This window comes from Lethenteron reissneri, chromosome 5, assembly GCF_015708825.2.
Source record: "Lethenteron reissneri isolate LAM-NWPU_2019-01 chromosome 5, ASM1570882v1, whole genome shotgun sequence".
Classification (NCBI taxonomy): domain Eukaryota; kingdom Metazoa; phylum Chordata; class Hyperoartia; order Petromyzontiformes; family Petromyzontidae; genus Lethenteron; species Lethenteron reissneri.
In genome coordinates this window covers 9,862,354-9,886,959 of record NC_083783.1, presented here as the reverse complement: position 1 = coordinate 9,886,959, position 24,606 = coordinate 9,862,354, and positions in this window count along the sequence as shown.

The following is a 24,606-nucleotide window of genomic DNA, read 5'->3' as shown; positions in this document are numbered from 1 at the left end:
CCGAGACAATTGGCCCCGGGGCCTGGCATCAGACGAGAGGACCCCACAATGAGCCTGTGGGTGCTGGGATAAGAGGAGCTCCACGTGTGCCCTGGGCCTCCGGAAGGGACCTCTGGGTGGGCCCTGAATAATCGAGTGGAAAGATTCTCAGTGCTTATGACGATAACAATTATGATGATGATGTCAATGATGATAACGAATTCCTAATGATGATCGTGCCGACGACCACGACGACGTTTCACACAATTGTAACGCAAAAGCAATGTTCTCTTCAATTCACAACTCCGTCGGCGTAAATTACTCACAACCTCACTTCGCGAAATTAAAAGTCCCTATGGTTGTTTTGATACCGCAGGCCGCCCGCGTCTTAATTAAAAGCCACATCCCGAACGGGAAATCCATTCTGCAACCGCGGTTTCGTCAACGTATGGGCCCCGTTAGCCCAAGTCCCCCCGTTGAAACGATCCACTCCACGTGGAGCTCACTCATCACCGCGACGGCTCGTGATGCCGTCAAGCCACTGCGTGGACAGGGTGATGTTGCGGCAGAGTTCAGGATGCAGTCACCACCGCACATCCAACGCGTTCTCCGCAGCCACGGCGGACGGGCCGCTGTGCGCCGTGCCACCGTCACGCTGTGCTAGGTAGCTCGCGTGACGAGACGAACTCGCCGGAACGAATGGAGGAGTTTAAAGGGTCGCACCGATTGCACACTGCAAAGATGGGAGAAACCGGATGGGGTGGTGAGGGTAAGGAAAAGGTGTCTTGAGGGTCCAGAAAGGAACGGGGGAGAGGGGATAATGGGGGGGGGGGGGGGGGGGGGGTGAAGCTTCGTGAGAGTTAATAAATCGTCTTACTGGTGCTCAAAAGTCCGCTAACCAGGACGACTCATGCGGACTCACTTTTAAAAAGTGTGGGGGCAACTGCAGCAGGGGACGGAGGAGGGAAGGGATGGAGACAGAAACTCCGACACAAGGACAGGCTGCTGCTGCTGCTGCTGCTACTGCTGCTGCTGCTACTGCTGCGCGTCAACGTTCAGAAGTTTGTTGGCGTTCACGACGGACAGCCCCCGCCGTCACCGTCCGTCGCGCAGACGGCCAGCGCGATCGAGTGGGGATGGTGGGGGAGCAGGAGGAGGAGGAGGCTGTGCCGGTCAGACAAAGAACGGCACTGCCTGGGGCGACACCAGCAGCAGCAAGCGTCTTCTGAGACGTCTTCTGAGCCGTCTCCTCTGGTAGATACTGCCCATGGTGGACACTGCCCACGGTGGACACTGCTCGTGGTGGATATTGCCCATGGTGGACACTGCCCATGGTGGACACTGTTCATGGTGGACACTGCCGTGGTGGACACTGCACACGGTGGACACTGCTCGTGGTGGACACTGCCCATGGTGGACACTGCTCGTGGTGGATACTGCCCATGGTGGACACTGCCCATGGTGGACACTGCCCACGGTGTACACTGCTCGTGGTGGATACTAACCATGGTGGACACTGCCCATGGTGGACACTGCCCACGGTGGACACTGCTCATGGTGGACACTGCCCATGGTGGACACTGCCCATGGTGGTCACTGCTCGTGGTGGACACTGCGCGTGGTGGACACTACCCATGGTGGACACCGCCCATGGTGGACACTGTTCATGGTGGACACTGCCCATGGTGGACACTGTTCATGGTGGACACTGCCCATGGTGGACACTGCTCGTGGTGGACACTACGCATGGTGGACACTGGTAGCATTTGCGGCCCCACGTGGCACCTACCGACGCCCTTGGCGCATGCGCTGCATGTCCGCTTCTCTTCCCCGTGCGTGTCCCTCCTCTCGGCAAAATGAATCTTCGTCCAGAAGCACCACGGCGCGTCTCTCTTTCACTATTCACATTCCATCTCAATGTGTCCTCCCTTCTCACTCCCACGATCTTTCTTCCCCCCTCCCATCTCTCAGCCTCTCTCGCTCATAATTTATAGACCGAATGCCTGTTCTTCTCCCGCTCGATTCTCCCCACCGCCTACAGGAACACACACACACATATACACTTTTTTTCTGGAACATTCAAATTTTCAAAAGCTGTCAGCATTTTGAAGTTCGCACTGCTTACAACTCGTTATACTCACCGATCTCATTTTGTTGTTGTTGTGAGTGTCAGCGACGTGTCAGAAATGCGCTGCGAGGAATGTGGAGGAAGGACGCTCCACTTTTATCTCGTCAAATGCGCTGATGACACGTTTTATATTATTATTTTGATTACTTTTAAAAACTCCATGATCACGCGCCCGTGCCGATCATCAAAGCGTGTCAGAGCGGTTCACTTGATTCAACCGAAGTTGTGCGGGAGGGTTTTTGTTCATTAAAATAAATTTTCATTAAAAAAATCTCATTTTGAAGAAATCCGATTAGCTATAAAGCTCTTTGTCATATATATATTTTATATATATATCTAGCAAACGGTCGTATCATTTTGTGCGCCTTTTGCTTTCAAATTATGTATCAAGTACCACAGGGTTGTTGAATTACGTACATGTGTTTTTTTTGTATTCACAACTACACGTATATTCATGTCCACTCACAGTTTTGCAGTTAATGCGCAACGTTCGGATCATTGGGTGAAGAGATAAAGGCGCAGCCCTGCAATTGCTTTGCTCAAGCCACTGCTGGCAAGCAGTGACCTCCACCGGAAATATATTCTAAGGCAGCGCAACTAACGGAGTATTGGGCCTACTCTTCCACGCGTTACCTCTGTCGGCCTATTAACTGCGCTGAAAAAAAAAATTGTGCAGTGTTTGCCGCTGAAAAATGTAGATACGTAATATTTGTAAAAAAAAAAGTCGAAGTAGTTTCCCACTCAAACAAGTGCGTGAGCGGTGTTTATCTATTTTTTAACAGCCCTGACCGATGGAGGGAATTCCACATTCCTATGTCAGGGTGCAAGTTCATTCACAAAAATCAACCATCGTTCCGCTTGTCCGCGCTGAATGTATTTACCCTGGGAACACCTAGGGGCTAAATCAAACCTCGGCCCGGATTTGAACTCTCAAACTTCTCATTGCACCAGACGCGCGCGCCCACATCGACTTCACTGTCAGTGACCAGGGAGGGTCACCAGCTTCCAAACACGGTGGGCTACGTACGGTGCAAAGGAAGTTCAAATATTCGGCACGTGCGTAGTGCATTGCGCCCACCGCTGAACCCCGTTTCATTGTGACATGCAGATCCATCAACGGCATGACCTGGACACCGAGAACACAGCCTGCTGTCATTTACACGTGGCAAAGGACAGTTAACTGCATAGGCACAAGAACACATTTTCACAAATTATGCACCCGTAGAGTGTCGTAAATCACTCTGCCCCGATGCGGAACGTGTTATGTCATCGCAGTCAGGAACAGACGATTGCACGGGCAAGGTACATTTCATTAGCGAATGCTAATCCATCACAGTGCCAGCGCCGGTACTTGGCAAATGTTACGCATTTGGTTTGCATAAGAGCCCAACTACTAAGTGTGTGTATGTGCACGTTTTATTTTTTTCTCTCCCAACCATACCTTTATTGATCCATCCTCCCCCGCCCCACTCTCCATACATCAAACGATGGTGCCTCGCCCTTTGGGGCCCTCATAGTGATCATCAGCCATGGTCAATCCACTGCTGGATGATGAAGACCTCCCCAAAGCTGCCACCGCCTCTCTTGATCGAGCCATGTAAATAATCGAGTGATGCGATCGCACAAAATGCAATTTGCTCGCTCTATCTTTTTCGTCCTCTTCCCCCGTAGTGCGATTAGACCGATTAATTGTCCGTTTACGTTCATTGAGCTCTTGAATGGTGCACCCCTATCCTGGATTTATTTTTCAGAATCTGGAGGGAGGGGGGGTGAGCTAATTAGGGCCCTGGGCTTTGGCTCAGATTGCTTGTGCCGAGAGGTCACCACCTTGGGCATCTATCTCCCCGGGCAGTGATTCTGGCCTCCAGCGACGCCAATGGTCATGCAAATGTGGCCGCTCTGTGGTCTACGACCGTGACGGGTGGGTGGGCGTGAAACTGCAAGAGGGTTGGGGAGGTAGGGGGGGCTTTGACAGCATTGGCTGACGTGCAGGTGAGGCGTATGTGTTTCTGGGGAAGCGTTCGAGATAGCCGAGGAGCTCATAACTCATCCATTCATCACATGTCCACGTTTGAAAGCACCCTCCGCCGTCATCCAGCCTGACAACTTGTGACGTTTTCCCAAATTAAACTTACTTCTTTAAAAAAAAAACCTCAGATGCTCTCTTCCTCTCGGAGATAACGAGTTTCAATTTGTCCGGGGATGTACGGAGCGCGTGCGCGTGAGTCACGTACATAAGTGCGTACGCGTGCATGTGTGTGTGTGTCTGTGTGTCTATATGTGTGTCTGTGTGTGCGTGTATTGGGAGTGGTAGTGTAGTGGTCATCGCTCCGCGCTACGAACGCGGAGTCCCGAGTTAGAGTCCCGCTCACGGCTAACACCAGTGCCGATGATCTGAACCAGTCCTGTGTCTCCCCTAGGTCGACTCAGCCTCAAATGAGTAGCTGTGCAATGTGTAAACATCGCCTCTAGGGAGACAACACCAATACACCCCATCACACGATTGGAGGGCGGGGGTGGGGGGGTGCGGAGGCGTGGAGCGGTGGGATGGTGGAAGGATTTAGGAAGGAAACCCAGGAGATGGAATCGAACCGTCGGACCTTTGACTTGCAAGTCCAGGGCGCTGCCGACCTCTCTACCACCAGTAACACGCCGCACATCACACCCCCTTATTAAACACTGCGGCTCAGTGATCACTGTGCGGAAGACACGACGATAATTTCCTGAACTAACGAGGCTCATATTTGAAGCCGTATCAACGTCGACGGTGGACAATTACAGATGTCCGATTTGTTCCTTTAAACTGCGGAGTTTTGCTTCTTTTTTAGATATTCCGGGGAGTGCTCATTTGCTTTCAGTCTTTTTTTTCATTTCTCTCCGCTCACCGTAATTGCCGCTTACGTCGACGCAAAGGCCCCTCTCCGCGGAATGGACGGGAGAGGCCGCTGCCTTCGATTGCCAGGGTCTCACATCCCGTGACCCCACGGGGCTATCAAAGCCAGGTTTGTATCATCTGTGCTGCTGCTGCTACTGTGCATGTGCACAATGGGCAGTGGCGAGATTGTTAAACTCATTCCGCACCGAACGTTGCCAGCTGTACTCACCGGAGGTGCGGTAGTGTCGTGGTTAGCAATGGGGAGTGGATGGTGAACCCGGTGCTGAGCATCCCCTAGGTTGACTCAGCCTGGTATGCGCACCTGCTGCCGTGGATACACATTAGCACCGGGGAGACAAAGGCGGCCTGACAGTGTTGGCTAACCACCTTCTCATGTGAAGTGTTGAAGGCACTCACATGTGCATCCTACACACACACAGGCACACAACAACAACAACAACAAAGCACACGCTAAGAGAAATATCACCCGTATAGCCTTAACAGACTGTTGGGGCAAGTGCTGTTAGCGATTCACCACCTATGAAGGCCGGCACGGCACACGAGCGAGTGGTATGAGTTGACACATTCTCCCCCTCTCCTCTGCATGGGTGTCCTGTGTACTTTCTGATTTCCTCCCATAGATAAAAAAAACCCATACAATGCTACTGGGATTGGCCAAATATCCCAATGCTGAAACAGCACCTGCAAATCACTCGCTTGGAATTCGCACATCACTCACCGGCCTCCCTCCCGGCCGTGAAGACTTTTCAGGAGCCTCCCAAAACAAAATCAGTGTCGAGATTCAGCGAGGCTTTCGTGAGTAAACACACGTAGTAATAATAATAGTAGTAGTATCCTCCAAGGGTCTATCTTACACCGCCGCTATCATCATTGTTGCGGTGATCGTGGTCGCCCCGTGCCTATCTCATGCCCAAGCCGCTGCTGGAACTGAGTTTTTGACCAAATTAAACGCATTAGACTGTTTCTGACAACTCTATATTCCCCGCGTCCTTAATCTGAGTCTCCATCACATTCAAATTAGGTAAGGGTCCATTACCATGGGGAAGCCAACTTTATATATTTATTTGGCTTGACAGCAAAGCCTTTTGTGAATTAATGTGGCAGCGAGCTTGATGATCGGCACGGACATAGAGAGGGAGGGGGGGGGGCGGGGGGTCACAAACGAGCAGGTGATGGAATTACAGGGATGTTCGGTGTCACATGACAGGTGTGTGTGCGCGCGCGTGTGCGTGTGCATGTGTGTGTATGTATGTGTGTGTATGTGTGTGTATGTGTATGTATATGTGTGTATGTGTGTGTGTATGTGTGTATGTATGTGTGTGTATGTATATGTGTGTGTATGTGTGTGTATGTATGTGTGTGTATGTGTGTGTGTATGTATATGTGTGTATGTGTGTGTGTATGTATATGTGTGTATGTGTGTGTGTGATGGGGTGGGGAGTGGTAGTGTAGCGGTTAGCGCACTGCGCTACGAACCCGGCGGTCCCGAGTTTGATTCCCGCTCACGGCCAACTGCAGTAACGATTATCTGAACCGGTCCTGGGCCTCCCCTAGGTCGACTCAGCCTCAAATGAGTACCTGGTGCGGTGTGTAAACAAAGGCGGCCCGGGCGTGGTGCTGGCAACCCATCTCCTCGTGGGCCGTGCCGGCCTCGACAGGTGCTCGCGAAAGGCACTTGCCCCAACAGTCTGTCCAGGCTAAATGAGGCTATCTGGTGCACCTTTGTCTTTGTGTGCGCGTGCGCGGAGCGGCGCATGTATTTATAGCCGAGAGCTGCAGTGTCGCCGCTCTTGAAACGAACCGAAGGTGGAGCACATTTGCATTGGTTGTGTCGAGACAGTGGGTGGAAATTCCACTTTGCTGTGGTCGGGAGCAAGGCTCTCTGTAATATAATCAGTTGTGTTCACTTCCCTTCAACTAGTGATGCAGACTCACGTTGTTTTTTGTTGCTGCCACAAATAACCGGAGACTTACATAGAGGCCCATAGACACACACACAGAGACGCGTAGATTCACACAGAGACGCAGAGTCTTACATCTTCTTCTGAGCTAAAAGTGTAATTGTTGTACGGAGTCCAATCCGGTTTATGTGAATTGAGGAAAGGTAATTTCCCAAAACATTGCCTATTATATATATTCTTCATTGTGTGTATGTGAGTGTCAACGATTCAGAGACAGAGTTTATAGGAGGCACTTTTCTCTTCTTGGTTCTTTCGGTAAAGTCACGTAAAAGGGAAATAATAAAATAAAAAAATAAAAAATAAATAAAATAAAATTCTCACGACGTTTTGGCCACAACGCAAGCAGCCGTCCTCAGCATCTGAATGAGAAGCCATTCAGACGCTGTCTTTCTGACAGACCTGTTCTTCACCTGAGGACGGCTGCTTGCGTTGTGGCCGAAACGTCGTGAGAATTGTATTTTATTATGTTGTATTTTTATTATTTTATTATTTCCCTTCTACGTGACTTTACCGAAAGAACCAAGAAGATGAATCCCTGCAGTCACGAAAGCTTTAAAAAGGAGGCACTTTCTTCATTAAAAACTTCCACGGTCTCGTATGCACACTCTCCACAGCAGCTCAGCCCAGCCTTACACAACTCTAGCCATGTAACACTGACGGCGCTGACTGAGATAGCCAACTACTCTCCTTCATAGCGCGATGTCTAGCGGAGACGTTCAGAGACGACGGCGACGAGACGACAGCGACGACGAGACGAGTCCACTCCCAGCACCGGCAGCCCCGAGCCCCCCGTTCTCGGCTGCTTTTATGCTCCCGGCGCGGCTTGGCTCCGCCCTGACCACGCCTCCCTTCTCGAACCCGCCAGCAGGTTCCAGGGGCCTCCATGACCCTTGCACCAGTTCCTCCCTCTGCCTACACACCCCGTGCTCACGCCCTCACCCGTGTGTGCGCTGTGTCTGTCCACCACAGTTGCCGCTGCTATCCACAAGCCGGCGCTATTACACTAAATGTGTGTGTTAAACTTCTTTCGCACCGTACGTAGCCAACCATGCTCATCGGAGGTGCGAGGGAATGACAACAAACTAAACACAAAAAGCAGTTCTCAAGAAATTAGTTTGTCAATCGAGATTATTTAAAAGTGCATAGCTTCAGTGGCTTCCTAATATCGGAAGGAAGAGCGTTCCAGACGGCCGCAGAAGCGCATCTGAAAGGGCGACTTGTATGAGTAGGGAGTGTGTGTACCTGACCGGCTTCATAGGTGCTACTCGCTAAACAGCACTTACCCTAACAGGCTATACGGGGGACCTTTCCTTTCGTATGTACGTATACATATTGAACTTCTTTCGCACCGTACGCAGCTAACCGTGCTTATTGGAGGTGCGGCATGTTGCTGACGAATGTGCTGCAATGTTGTTCAGCTTCCAAATCCCAGCCCCGCTCACTTCAGCAGTCCCCTCCCCCTACCCCACACCCCCCCTCTCTATCTCTCCCCCCTTGCTCCTCCCCCCTCTCTTACCTATATAGCCTCCTGTTACAGCAGCCCTTTGGCCCACTTCAGCAATTGTTTCTTGCTGTGGTTGTCCCACCTGATGACGGACGCTTGTGTTGCGCCCGAAACGTGATTTGATTTATTTTATTTTCTACCTACGTGACTTTACCGAAAGAACCAAAGAGTATGGATCCCTGCAGTCACGAACACTTCAAATCTATATTGAGCCATTATGAGCTTCACAAACGCTCCGTGGTGGGTTGTTAATATCTATTTATAGTTTATTATTGAATTCATAATTACAATTTCGACCACCGAGAAGGAGACGGAGCAACGAAATCACCTCCCGTGTAGGCGCTCAGCAGATCATTCCTTGCAGGATCGTGAGAGGCGGCGGAGGCTTGGGGATGCCTTCATTGAGTTGAGGACTAACCACGGCTGCTGTTGCTGCTGATGATGCTGATGATGGCATTAAATTACAAAATAAAAACACGACGTATATGATAAATTATTTTATTAAAAAAATATATATATCAAAGTTCAGTTACAGCAGGGTGTAACGTTTCTTGTCTCAGATCTTATTGGGGAGTCTGCTTATCCTTCAAGACGGGATGCACAGTGTCCCCTGATTCGATATCTATCGTGCCTGAGCTCCCATTGATCTTTGAAAGGAGGAGCTTCTGGTGTTTCTGATGCTGTTTTGCAAAAAAAAAATTGTCGATCACGGTAACAATGGCTCCTATGAACGTCTACTACACGCAAAAAAGAAACCACTTTAACAGCAAAACTGAAGAAAAAAACCCACAAAGGGATGATTTGGGGATATCACTTCAAGGACGCTGTCGCTTTGATACGCAAGTACAATCATCATTGTGTCGATGAAGGCAAGAGATACAGACGCACGGGTGCAGCCCTGAAAATGCTCGCTCCATGCCAGAGCTCACGGAAGGGCCGCTCCAGAGGGCATTTGGCCAACTCATCCGGAGGCATTTTCCTTGAATAAAAAAAACCCCAATTGTTATTAACAACACATCTTCGTCAAAATATTGGACAAGTTTTCCACACTCTTTGGTTCTTTCGGTAAAGTCACGGAGGTATAAAATAAAATAAATCACGACGTTTCGATCGCAACACAAGCGATCGTCCTCAGGCGGAAAAAAATATCATCCAGCAGTGGAGCTGCTGAACCAGCGAGAGAGCTGTTACAACAAGAGGTTATTATATACGTGGCGATGGGCAAGCAAGCGGGGTCTGAGCTGGAAAGGAATTCCATCCACGGACGTAGGTACGTCAGTTGTGTTAAGTTGTGTTAAGTTTTTCATGGTCAAAAGGAAATATGAAAAAAATCACCATCCAGTGTACTCAGCATAGCCTGGGCACGTAAAATGCATCAGCAAATTCGCTCGTTTTGCTGCCTTCTCAAAGCAATTCATAAGCGGGGAGTCAAAGTTCAAAGTTAATTTATTAGGTATAGCCCTGTGAGCCATTCGGCTCTTGAATCTGGTGCAACCGCAACAAACAAAGAACAAAAACAATAACAAGAAAACATCTTAAAGTGACTAAGTGCAAACAGAAAATCCAAGAAAAGACAGCAAAATATTGCAGAAAAAATCACCGTACACCAACCCTGTGCAAATATCCCAGTGGGATGCAAGTCAAACAACAACAACAACCACAAAACAACTTAGATTAAGGCCATCAGTCTAACTCTGTACTACAACAAACAAACATGGCCAAACCAAAAAACTCTCCGAAAATCACCAAAATAAAGCCATAAAAGCAATGAAACAGTGGTCATAGGAACTGTGACCGAATTTTCACAATCAACGACGAGTCACACGCACGCTCACGCTACTGACGTTAGCCGTGGCCGGGAATCGAACCCGGGTGAACATGTTCATCGGCGCGACGTGCGCTAACCGCTTCACAGCCACTACACCGTGGCTCTAAAACCTTACATTAAAATAAACCCCGTCTAAAACAACAACAATACGTAAAATGCAACCGACGTACAAAAAAAATCACCGAGAGATGTGTGGTATTGGTAACGGTGTCCCTGGGGTGTGGGATGTCAGAATATGAATATTTGTACTGGAGAAATCCGATGAGCTCTAAAGCTCTTTATTCACAGATGTTGGGTGGTGGTTGTGGTGGGGAACGGCGTGGCTGTGTTTGTTCCAGCGAGCGGGGCAATTAGCCGGGTGAGATTATTGCCGGTGGCGCTGGAGGATTTTGGGGGGGAAGGGGGGGTGTGGGGGTCACTCTCCATCGGGACGGGTCGGGGAGCCGTGGATCAACGCCCGTGGCAGCGCCGCACGGGTCGGGCAAAGCCAAGAAGTCGGGCGAGCGAGTATCGTACCCAACAAAGACAAAGACACCCCCCCTACCCGTATAGCCTGAACAGGCTGTTGGGTCAAGTGCTGTTAGCGAGCACCTATGAAGCCCGGTACGGCACGCGAGGGGGTGGGTGGCCAACACCAAGGTCCGACCGCATTTGTCTCCCCAGTTGCGAAGCTTACATAAACGCAGCAGGGTACTCATTTGTGGCGGAGTCTACCTAGGGCCGGTTCAGCAGATCATCGTCACTGGTGTTGGCAGCCATTGGTCGGAATCGAACTTTGGGTCGCCGGGTTCGTCGTGAAGTGTGCTAACCACTGCGTCACCGCTCCCCGATAATAATAATGTGTGTACATACAGTAACATAAGTAGAACAATAAATCATTCCGTGTAAAAGTGGCATACACCACAACACACACACACGTGTGCACATGCTCAATGCGAGCGCACACATCGGTGTGGAGGATGCTGCAGTGAGTGTAATGGGTTTCCCGGTGCGGGAGTTGAAACAATGGGGCCCAGTTTCTGAAACCGACCCCTCTCCCCCTGCCTCTTTCTCTCTCTCTTGCAGCGGTACAGTGAGGGAAACAAGTATTTGATCCCCAGCTGATTTTGTACGTTTGCCCACTGACAAAGAAATGATCAGTCTATAATTTTAATGGTAGGTTTATTTGAACAGTGAGAGACAGAATAACAACAACAAAATCCAGAAAAACGCATGTCAAAAATGTTATAAATTGATTTGCATTTTAATGAGGGAAATAAGTATTTGACCCCTCTGCAAAAACATGACTTAGTACTTGGGCTGCACCATGGTAGGGTAAAGTGTGGGTACTCACACCTCCTCCAAGACATATGGCGGGCATAGCACGGCAAGTCAGTTACCTCTAGATGTGAAGCTTTCGTGACTGCAAGGAGTCATATTCTTAGGTTTTTTTCGGTAAAGTTACGTAGGTAAAAAAATTAAAATTAATAAAAGTCAAATAAAATAAAAATCACGACGTTTCGGAGGCAACACAAGCCTCCGTCTTCAGGTGGAACCGTCACAGCCACGACAGCTGTATCAAGTAAATTAGAGATTGGTAGCTCTTGTAATCTCTCATTTACTTGATACAGCTGTCGTGGCTGTGACGGTTCCACCTGAAGACGGAGGCTTGTGTTGCCTCCGAAACGTCGTGATTTTTTATTTTATTTTACTTTTATTAATTTAGATTTTTTACCTACGTGACTTTACCGAAAAAACCTAAGAAGTCAGTTACCCTTCTCTAGGGGCTCTGCAGAGCTCCCTCGACTGGAGGACCTTCTAACAGCAGTGACGCGAGCAGGCAATTGCAGGGCTGCACTTTTGCAGGGCTGCACTCAGCGGGTTGACTGGCCAGACGGATAACCCTGACCACCCCCCGCGTGTCATTTCGCGATGTTTACCCGCCAGACGCTCGGCTCATTATTGGGAGCGTTGCATTTATACCTCCCGTTGTTGCTTGGAGGTTGTCTCCTGCCAGACGCCCAGTCGTTTGTTTCGCAAGTCCCGTACAAACATACGCACAGACAAAGGTGCCCCTTAACAGCCTATTTGGGTCCATGGCTATTTAGCGAGCACCTACGAAGGCCGGGACGATCGACGAGGGGGCGTGTCGTGGCCATAATCACGCGCGGTTACCTTGGTCCCATTTACGATGATGTTTATACACTCGTGCCAGGCACTCATTTAAGGGCGTGTCGACACAACGGGGTGAAGAGTTCAAACGTTCGCTAATGATGTTGGCCGTGAGCAGGAATCGAACCAAGGTCACTGGGTTCATAGCGTGCTGCGATAATCACGGCACTACGGCTCACTGGGCGTAATCCACACAAGGAAAAAGATTCCCAGTATAGCCTTAACAGACTGTTGGGGCAAGTGCTGTTAGCGAGCACCTATGAAGGCCGGCACACGAAGGCGGTGGCAGGCCAGAACCACGCCCGGCCGCCTTTGTCTCCCCAGTGGCGATGTTTACACACCACACTACGGACTCATTTGAGGCTGAGTCGACCTAGGGGAGACCCAAAACCGGTTAAGATAATCGTTACTGTTGCTGGCCTTGAGCGGGAATCGAACCCGGGTCGCCGCCAGGTTTGTAGCGCAGCGCGCTAACCGCTGAACCACCGCTCCCCACATCACACCACCCGCACACACTCACACACATCAGGGGCGCGAATGCCCGTCCTCTAAAGTCTAAACCGTCCACGTCTAATGAGATCTCGGGATCCTGGAAGGACGGGTGATGGGTAAATGGATAAAATCCAAGGAACGTGTCCGCTGTTTGCCGTGCAGGTTCTACAGGTGCGCGCGCGCCGCGTGGTCCGCGCGGTTGGGGAGTGCGGGGTTTTGTTTTTTTAACCAAACGAGCAGATGGGGCCCGCTCCGTCTGAGTTCCGTCAAGGCCACGGCGAAAAGGGGAGGGATCTCACCACATCAAGCTTCTGACACCGTGCGGTTAGGGGAAGATGTGGCGCCTCGTGCTGGCGCATACACAAAGACAAAGATTCATCCCCCCTTCCACGTCTCGCCTCGACGAGCTGTTTGGCGCTGAGTTGCTGTTTGCGAGTAGCACCAGTGAAGAAGGCTGGCACGTCACGGGAGGAGGGGGGGGGGCGTGACCAGCACCACGCGTTGCCACCTTTGTCTTGCCGAGAGGCGATATTGGCCGTGAGCGGGCGGAATCGATCCCGGGTCGCGGGGGATCAGTAAACGGAGTGCGCTAACTGCAGCGCCACCGCTCGACCACTTGCGAGACGAGACACGCGCGGTCATTGACTCACTCGCTCACCTTGCACAACAGACGCTCAGAGACAAAGGGACACAACATACGCACGCACCCGTACGGACAAGTGTTTATGGATTCTCCTTGCATGGCAGCTCGGAATGTTGTGCATGCACAAAGGGGCAGATGCACGCCCCCCCTTTCTACTCACACACACACAACATATCTATATATTTATTTTTAAAGATACAGGTAAGTCCCCAGTGAGCTATGTAGCTCTTTTTCAGAAGCGACGTGGCTCTCACAAATGATAGCTCAGCGAAGTGACTGAACGTGGAAATTGACAGTCGCCAAATACTGTGAGAGTACGTGGATTTTAAATATGGAGGGGAAACCCCGAGGACGCGGAGAAAAATCCATACGACCACGGGAAGAGAGAGAATATGGAAACTCCAAATATACAGCAGGCGTCAAGGGTCGGGATCGAACCCACGGCCTAGTGTATACCAGGCGAGTTAGTTAACATCTCCCAGCCGCCTTTGTCTCCCCAGTGGCGATGTTTACACACAGCACCAAGTGGTGTTAGCGAGTAGCGCTCATGAAGGCCGACACGGCACACGAAGGGGTGGGTGGGTGGCCAGCATCATGACCGACCCGCCGTTGTCTCCCCAGGCACTACAGCAGGTACTCATTTGAGGCTGAGTCGACCTAGGGGAGACCCAGGACCTGTTCAGATAATCGTCACTGGTGTTGGCCGTGAGCGGGAATCGAACTTGGAGCGCTGCGCGCTAAACGCTCCTCAACCGCTCCAAACAAAGACAACAACAAAGATTCCCCGTATAGCCTGAACAGACTGTTGGGTCAAGTGCTGTTAACGAGCACCTATGAAGCCCGGTATCGCACACGAATGGGGTGGGTGGCCAACACCACGCCCAGCCGCCTTTGTCTCCCCAGTGGCGATATTTAAACTACAGCAACAGGTACTCATTTGCGGCTGCGTCGACCTAGGGGAGACCCAAGACCGGTTCAGATAATCTTCACTGGCGTTTGTCGCCGTGAGCGCGTTGGCATCGAACTCGGGTCCACCGCCTTCGCTCAACCACTACACCAGCGCTCGCTCGCTCCCGCACAAACCAAGACACACATCACCCACCGCATTTCATTCCACACCGGCGTTTCGAGAAGCCCCTTGCTGACAAGACAACAACAACAACAATCCTAGGAGCGGCCCCTTCCACGTGGCTGTTATGATTTCACGGTGTGAATGGGAACACAGAAAAAAAAATGGATTCGGCTTCAATTATTCACGACCGGTTTCACGCCGTGGTCTCTACAACATCACCTGCCCCCCCCCTCCCCGGCCCAATAGCAAACGCCGGACCAGCAGCAACATCGCGGGGATGCATTGCGTTCAGGTTAAACTGTGCCCCGTTTCAATCATCGTGCACAGGTGTAGGAGCAGGAGTGGGGGGTGACACAGAGACGGCAACTCACGCTGCGTCATTTCAACGATTGCAACGTGGATCCGAATTACAGATCAGATGTATGGACGCTCGTACAAATATTCACGAGCCATTTTTGGACGGGGGGGGGGGGGGCGTTAATCATCCACTGCTGGATGAGTCCCCCCCCACCCACCTCCCACCCCCCACGTGCCGTGTAGCTTGTATATTATTTTAATCATCATTATTATTTTGGTTTTTTAGCTGCTGCAGCTCCTTACTATTAAACATTCCTTCCCTTTATTACTGCTAACCCTACTCCCTCCCTTTGATGCTGCTAATCCTACATAATGCACGGGCATAATATGACTTTGAAACCCCCCCGCCCCACCTCCTACGCATTCCACAAGTAGTGACTAATCCCATATCTGCATTCCCACAAATATGCTAAATTCCTATTGAAATTCCTTTGTCAAGGCGCCCTTCTCCCTCCAACTCAGCTTAAATATACGCTGCCAAGCTTGGTGGTACTTATTCAGACGCTGTCTTTCCGACAGACCTGTTCTTCACCTGAGGACGGCTGCTTGCGTTTTGGCCGAAACGTCGTGAGAATTGTATTTTATTATGTTTATTTTTATTATTTTATTATTTCCCTTCTACGTGACTATACCGAAAGAACCAAGAAGATGAATCCCTGCAGTCACGAAAGAAGCTTTAAATCGAAAAATTATTTTGTTTGTTATACTCACGGACTCATTCTCAGGAGAGTCCTGCCCCCAGCTTTCGCAGCGGATAGGCGATCGCTGCTGCGATCCCGATTTGAGTAATCTGCGGCGAGTTACAGAGGGCCTCATTCAGCAGCGGATTACCACTAATGTGCCTCGTTGTACGTGAACCGTTTTTCAATTATTTGTACCGCTCCTAAGCACACAGCTGCTATGAAATGAAACAATCAGAAAACGCACCGCTGCCTCTTACACACACACACCAGTGCTTCTCATTCCTCGGGGCTAAAGCAACCCAACGCTCAACCGCAAATTAATTGAAATGCATCAGAAAGTGCGAGCAACACGCCCCCAAGACAGATGCCACCGTGCGCTTTGCACGGCGCGTGAACATCGGTCCTTTTGTTTTCCCCTGCTTCTCCTACTGCTGCTTCCCCTGCTTACACTGCTTCTTCACCTGCTTCCCCTGCTTCATCACCTGCTGCTGATGCTTCTTCCTCTGCTTCTCCTGCTGCTGCTTCTGCTGTTGCTGCTTCTGCTGCTGCTGCTTCTGCTGCTGCTTCTCCTACTGATGCTTCTTCTGTTGCTGCTTCTGTTGCTGCTTCTGCTGCTGCTGCTGCTTTTGTTGCTGCTGCTGCTTCTGCTGATTCTCCTGCTGCTTCTTCTGCTGCTGCTTTTGCTGCTGCTTCTCGTACTGCCGCTGCCACCGCTGATCTACAACGAACGTCCGCTTCTTCTCCGGCAGTCGAACACGCAGCGCGGCTCGGGCAAACGCGGAGGGCGCGCGACGCAGGACAAATGGGTTAAAGGTGCAGCCCCCCCCCCCCCCGCTCACGCCACTGCTGGCAGGAAAGGTGCCAGCGAGAGGGCACGCTTCGAGAGAACCCCACCCGGGGTTTTCTTCATGAATCGTGTTCTTACGCGTTGGCTGACGTCTTGGAAGAAGTTTGGCGGGGAAGGGGGGGTATATACCTACAGATTTTTTGCAGTGACAGTTTCACCTGAAGACGGAAGCTTGTGTTGCCTCCGAAACGTCGTGATTTTATTGTTTTTATTTTTATTAATTTTAATTTCATTTTTTACCTACGTGACTTTACCGAAAGAACTAAGAGTATATATACCCACACTTTGCCCCACCGCCACGCGTCTAACTGCTGTGCTTTCCACGTGAACCGCTGGGCGGACAGAGGCGAATGGATATACAGTAAAACCTTGGATTGCGAGCATAATTCGTTCGTGTTTGTAATCCAAAGCACTCGTATATCAAAGCACTCGTATATCAGTTGTGATCTCGTGACGCTCGGCAGACAAAGCGTATACACGTACTACTCGTATTGCAAGACCTCGCTCGTTTATCAAATTAATATTTATTTAAAAGTTTTACTCGTCTTGCAAAACACTCGCAGACCAAGTTACTCGCAATCCAAGGTTTTATTGTAAAAGTAAAAAGAAAGTCAAGTTGTTTAGACAACTCGATGGAATCGAACCGGCGACCTCTGGATTAACAAGTCCGCGTGTGCTGCCGATGCTGACCGTCGCACAGACACCGTGGCAGCATGCCCCCCTACACACGCACATCACGCGAAGTTTCTTCATTATAATTGAGTCGCTGATGTATTAATACGTTCCATTTAAATCAATACGCGATGCTTCTGCGGCATGTTTAGCAGATGGCACCGAGCAGGTGCGCATGACATGCTTAACGGTATGATTTATCGCTTTTTTTTCCTGATGACGACCGCTTGTGTTGCGATCGGAACGTCGTAGTTTTTGTTATTTTCTTTGAACCCATCTCCGTGACTTTACCGAAAGACCCAAATAATAAGATTTATAGTTGTTGTGTTTTCATAATATGTCTCCTTCGTGTTGCCTATTTATTTTATTTTATTTAAAATTCCACATCGGGCGCAGTTACATTATGCTCATTGTTCAGTTCCTATTAAGGGGGACGCAGATTGTGCTGCACATGTGGTCAGGAAAATGTTGAATTACCCGTTAAGCTTTGCTGACAAAATGCGGTTCAAGCAGTTAACTTATATATATATTTAAAAAAAACACAGCACATCAACCACGATGTTTATGTTGCGCGTCGTCGCTTTAAGATGTTCTCTGTTCATATTTTGTTTGTTGCGGTTGTACCCGACTCAAGAGCCGCATGGCTCACAGGGCTATGCCTAATAAATGAAACTTGAAAAACTTGAAAATTGAACTAAACGTAACTACAGACGTCGTGTTGTTGTTTAGCAAGCCAAGCAGAACGAGGTGTCCACGTTATCTCAGAGGTCAGAGTTCAGAGCTCATACGACTGGGATCCCGGGTTCAAATCCGATTGGCAGCCCCACGTGACTAAACCGCATTCTGAAAAGCGCGGAGAGTTAATGATCTCAGCCCTGATCGCCAGTGACTGCACAACAACAACAACAACTCCATCGCATTTAAATTAATTATACGCTTAATTCTCGCCAAATGTCCAGCTCTGTGAATTAAATATCAGTCTGGCTGCCACGAGACAAATATGCCGAGTGGGTATCAAAGTGCCGCCCTCTTACCGCGTGGATCAGAGGTGATATTGATGACTCGGTGACGAACCATAGAAGTTAGCCGGCCAAACCTACTTGCCATACTGCCTCCGCTACGCAGGCATCGTGGTGCTTCCTCTGCTGTGCATCGCCTCACACGTGCAGATAAGCTCCGTGTGATCCACAAACCCTGCCTCTGCAGTGGTATACGTTTCAGAACACGCCACCACTTACGGACACAGCTGGACAGATAAAAGCAGATGAGGCCCAGTGGTAAAATGTGTTTTGTGCCGGTTACGACCCACTAAGATTGGAGTCGCAATTGTTTTTTGTTTCAACAAAAAATGTGTTGTTCTCTATTAAAGTGTAAGTGACCAATGTCAAAATATGGAGTGTTCGGAATTTCAGGAGCGTTGTGGTATTCGGATCACTTGGACACTGACAAAGAACGTGAAACAAGAGCTGAAAAACGTACAAAGAAGGACCGAGATGGCATGCTGGGAATTACACGGAGAGACCAGTCGAGGAGAACTTGGATCGGAGATCGCCGGACACGTCGTCATCACTCAAGAGGGATGACAGCTGATGGACGAAGCTCAAGTTTTCAAGTTTCAAGTTCATTTATTAGGTATAGCCCTGTGAGCCATTCAGCTCTTGAATCGGGTGCAACCGCAACAAACAAAAAAACAAAAACATGAACAAAAAACATCTTAAAAGTGAATATGTGACTGAGTGCAAACAGAAAATCCAAGAAAAGATAGTAAAATATTGCAGAAAAAGCACCGTACACAAAAATGTGCAAAAATCCCAGTGGGATGCAAGTCAAACAACAACAACAACAACAATCACAAGACATCTTAGATTAAGGCCACCAAGCTCGTGATGGGATGGAGAGAGGAGCACGCCAGATGGAAAACCCCCTCGTTTACGTGGACTCACAAGAGAGTGAGGCGGACCGTGGAATCGCAGGGCCCGTGACGGATGGAGCCAGCGAGGGCGAGGCCCTCATCCAGCAGTGGATGGAAGCTGCCCGATGATATGCGAAGGGCATTCCGATTTGCGAATTAACAACCGGGTACGATGTGTTAAGCCGTGATTTCCGAAAATTATCAAAATTGCGGACGGCGGCGCAAAAAAGATAATTGCGGCGCTTTCAACATTTCGGTTCAGTAAATACGCAAAGCCACGCGGAGGCATAAACAATCGTCTCATTAGTATGCGTGTGGCAACGCGACAATTAATCCGAATCATCAAACGCAAAAGACACGCGAGAACAACTGCCGACTTGACGCTTGTTTTTTTTTTACTCATCCATCCTGACTTGGTTGCGACGTGCTCCGTTAGCGTCCGCTCCAGAGGAGTCTGAAGGCACCGTGAGTGTGTGTGGTGTGGTGTGTGTATGGTGTGTGTGTGGGGTGCGTGTGTGGTGTGTGGTGTGTGTGGTGTGGTGTGTGTGGTGTGTGTGGTGTGTGTGGGGTGGTGTGTGTGGTGTAGTGTGTGTGGTGTGTGTGGTGTGGTGTGTGTGGTGTGTGTGGGGTGTGTATGGTGTGGTGTGTGTGTTGTGTGTAGGGTGGTGTGTGTGGTGTGTGTGTGGGGTTCGTGTGTGGTGTGTGGTGTGGTGTGTGTGGTGTGTGTGGTGTGTGTGGTGTGTGTGGTGTGGTGTGTTTATGGTGTGTGTGGTGTGGTGCGTATGGTGTGTGGTGTGTGTGGTGTGGTTCGTGTTGAGTGGTTCGTGTGGTGTGTGTATGGTGTGTGTGTGTGGTGCGTGTGGTGTGCGTGTGGTGTGTGTGTGGGGTGCGTGTGTGGTGTGTGGTGTGGTGTGTGTGGTGTGGTGTGTGTGGTGTGTGTGGTGTTTGTGGGGTGTGTATGGTGTGGTGTGTGTGGTGTGTGTAGGGTGGTGTGTGTGGTGTGTGTGTGGGGTTCGTGTGTGGTGTGTGTGGTGTGTGTGGTGTTTGTGGGGTGTGTATGGTGTGGTGTGTGTGGTGTGTGTAGGGTGGTGTGTGTGGTGTGTGTGTGGGGTTCGTGTGTGGTGTGTGGTGTGGTGTGTGTGGTGTGTGTGGTGTGTGTGGTGTGTGTGGTGTGTGTGGTGTGGTGTGTTTATGGTGTGTGTGGTGTGGTGCGTATGGTGTGTGGTGTGTGTGGTGTGGTTCGTGTTGAGTGGTTCGTGTGGTGTGTGTTTGGTGTGTGTGTGTGGTGCGTGTGGTGTGCGTGTGGTGTGTGTGTGTTGCGTGTGTGTGGTGTGGAGCGTGTGGTGTGTGTGTGGTGTGTGTGTGGTGTGTGTGTTGCGTGTGTGTGGTGTGGAGCGTGTGGTGTGTGTGTGGTGTGTGTATGGTGTGTGTATTGCGTGTAGTGCGGGTGTTGTATGTGGTGTGTCTGTGGTGTGTGTGGTGTGTGTATGGTGCGTGTGTGTGGTGTGTGTATGTGCGTGTGTGTGGTGTGGTAGTGTAGCGGTTAGCGCGCTGCGCTACGAACCCGGTGACCCAAGTTCGATTCCTGCTCACGGCCTAAACCAGTGACGAATATCTCAACCGGTCCTGGGCCTCCCCAAGCTCGACTCAGGCTGAACAACGTGTGTTAGCATCGCCACTTAGGAGACAGAGGCGATCGGGCGTGGTTCTGGTCACTCACCCCTCGTTGTAACGTGCCGCCTTCATAGGTGTTACTCAATAGCAGCATTTGCCCCAACATCCTTTTGAGGCTATACGGGGGGTCTTTGTGATTGTGCGCGTGCGTGCGTTGGCTCAAGCGTAAAACGGCGCACTCGGTTTGGCGAGGCTCTCTGAAGATGCCCCAGGAAACCGGCGTCGAGAGATGCCTAAACCTGAGCCCCTTACTTTCAGCACCCGCTGCGAGCGGTTATTCGTTGCTTGGGGGATTTCCATGGCAAAATACAAGCGGTAATTATCAACATGTTTTCGAGAAGGTGATAGGTAAATACCCAAGGATGTGCCCCGAATCACGCGTGCTTTTCTCCTGGTAGCTCCGGTTTCATTTTGACGCGTAAACAAATCATGAATTGGCCGATAACACCTTAGCATATAGAGGACCGCAGAGCGTGGGCAATTGTTCGAAGCGCCGGCTTGGCGTCACGTGGCTGCTGCCTTCCCCCTCGTCTGTGGTTCCTCCTCCTCGCGCCTGCGACTCGTTCTCTCTCTACGAGAGCGAGCGAAGCAGACATTTTTATTGCTATTGTTAATCACATGCAGGGTCGATACAATACAGACTATTTTGTGGGAAGTCAACAGGGGTTATACGGAGACATATAACAGATCGCACCTTGGCTACGTACGGTGCTAAAGAAATTCAATGTACTTACATACATGGATATGTGCCCCTGCCATTGGAATGTGGAATTGTGACCACCAGCGTAGGGCCACGGATGGATATGAATGTCACCCCACGATGGCGAGAGCCGGAGAGACAGTTTGGAACGTTTGAGAAAGGCGCTGAAGGGTGCAACACGTGCATGCACACGGAAGACGAGAGGAGCACGTGTTGTTGCGAGCACCTCCACGTTTGACGAATGTCGACCCAACGTTGGTCCAACGTACCATGCTTGCTGGGTGCAAAGGCAAGCGTGTTGCAACGATGAGCTTGTGAGGCCAGCACCACGCCCCAGTCCGCTGTATGTGTCTAACCTGTGCAGAGTTAACACGCTGCATCAGGCAGGTGAAGCCTAAGTCTGTTCTCAGTCTCCGCATTTAAATACAAATACATTTTCTTTGTATTTAGATCCAAATACAAAAGTCCATCGGTCTGCTAAACCTCCAGACTAATATAATTCAGCAGCCTGCGTTCAAGCAAGCAAACTCTGGGCCGGATTCAAACCTTCGAGAACTCATCAGCAGTCAGGCTTGCCAAACAAATGCTGCCGGGATGGATTGTCAGATGTTATTGGGAATGCCCCCGTTAGCCCGTGTCACGGACATTCCCCGTTGGACGGGATATGAACTCTGATTACGGGCCAGAGTCATAATCTCACCACTTCATACAAAAGCACTCAGACACTCAAACACAAAACGACTCTTTTCTTAAATTAAATGCAAAAAAAACCTCTCGAGATCTGGCACCACGCTTGCTTATTACCGCATTCCAAACAATCAAGATGCGTCGTTGCCAATTAGACGATTTTTATATGTAAAGTAAACTTTTATTTTTTGACAAACACCTGGCATATTTCTTTGGCATGTGTCGTTGCAAAAAAAATGGGCTTCGCCGTGATCGGGATTTTAATTGGCAATGCCGTTCAAGCGCCGATTCATCTGTTCTTATACCAAGTTCGTGAGAGTGTGCCTGGAGCGGTGGCACAGCGGTTAGCGCGCTGCACTACGAACCCGGCCACACGAGTTCGATTCCCCCTCGCGGCCAACACGAGTAACGATTATTTGAACCGGTGCTGGGTCGGCTCAGCCTGAAATGAGTGCCTGGTGCGGTATGTACAAACATCGCCACTTAGGGAGACAAAGGCGGCCGGGCGTGGGGCTGGCCACCCACCCCTTCGTGTGCCGTGCCGGCCTTCGTAGGAGCTCGCTGACAGCACTTGCCCCAACAATGTTAAGTCTATATGGGGGATCTTTGTCTTTGTTTTGCATGTATGTCAGGAGTGTTTTCAGTGAATGGCAATCCCTTTAAACATTTAAATCTCGATTTTTTTTTTGGAACTCCTATTTGCGTTTACTTTGTTATCCTTCCCCCGCAACTCCGATTAGCATGGTTGTCTACGTACGGCGCAAAAGAAGATCAGCATACGTGCGTGTGCACACATATGACGGATCGCTATGCGGCACGAGCACAAATGTAGTACGGTTAGCACGCCGCGCCACTAACCCGCTCATGGCCAAACACCGGTGACGATTATCTAAACCGGTCCTGGGCCTCCCCTAGGTCTACTCAGCCTCTAATGAGTACCTGGTGCGGTGTGTAGTAAACATCGCCATTCGGGAGACAAAGGTGGGCGGGCTTGGTGCAGGCCATCCCCCACCCCCCCCCCCCCTCGTGTGCCGTGCCGGCCTTCGTAGGTGCTTGCTCACAGCACTTGCCCCTGTAGTCTGTTAAGGCTATACGGGTGAGCTTTGTCTTTGATTATGGGAGGGGAATCAAACCCCAAAGAATCCAAGATGCTTTGTTCTCTAGGGCTCACCATTGTTTTGCCAGCATTGCAAAAACAATTTTGTTGTTGTTTATATCGTAGCCGCTAGTCTAACAACAACAACAGACTGGACGCGTCAATCACACAGCCTTGCCCTCCTCTCCACCACCTTCCACCAACACAGCCAGCAGAAAACTCCTTTCAGATTGGTGTAATGAGCTTCTGGAGGAAGAGGAGTGGGTGGGGGGGGGGTGCTAGTCTCGCATTAGCCGCAGAAATCACGTTGTCACCGCCGTTTGAGGCAGTGCATGAACGCTGGCACTTACCACACACACACACAATGTACATCTAAAATGTTGGCGATGTGGTTTAGCCGTTAATGCCCGTAATTGTGTTGTCCACTTTCCGAGGGAAGCCATTAGGTCTGACCGATTGTGTCCATTTAGCGAGTGCCAGAGCCATAATTGCCACGCGCACACAAGGGGAACAACAACAAGAAGACGAAGAGAAAAAAAACCCCGCACGGACACACGGACACACATCGGCCGCCTTTAATTCGAGGCGATTATCAGACCGCGGCGGCGTGCCCTAAAAAGTGTGCGGTGAGCGTTTTTAATTGCTAGCCTGATATTCGGACACAGACAACAACAACAACAAAGACAAAGGATCACCCGGATAGCCTTAGCGGACTGTGGGAGCAAGTGCTGTTAGCGAGCACCTATGAAGGCCGCAACGACACACGAATGGCGGGTGCGGGTGGCCAACATCACGCCCGGCCGCCTTTGTCTCCCCAGTGGTGATTCTCACACACGGCACTGGTATTCATTTGAGGCTTAGTCGACCTAGGGTTGGGCCAGGACAGGTTCAAATAATCGTCACTGATGTTGGCCGTGAGCGGGAATCGAACTCGGTTCGCCAGGTTCGTAGCGCAGAGCGCTCACCGCTACACTACCGCTCCCCCAACAACAACAACAACAACAAACAAACACACACACGCAAACACACACACACACCAGCTCGATAGCCAATGACGTTTGCGCAACCCTGACCCGCTTTGAGAGTGGCCTCTCTCTAAAACCGACTGGCGGCATTGACGCCGGCGTAATTATTTATTTGACCACCGAGCAAAGTCGATTATTGTCTTGACCGCCGTCGGCCAATTTTTTTTTGCGAGAGTTCAATTCCGAACGTGGGGGGTGTGGGCGTGGAGGGAGGGGGGGTATAGTTTGTAGAGAGTGGCGCGCACGAGGAATTTAATTGCGTGTTTTTTGTTATTTTTTTTAATATAAATTCGTGGTGT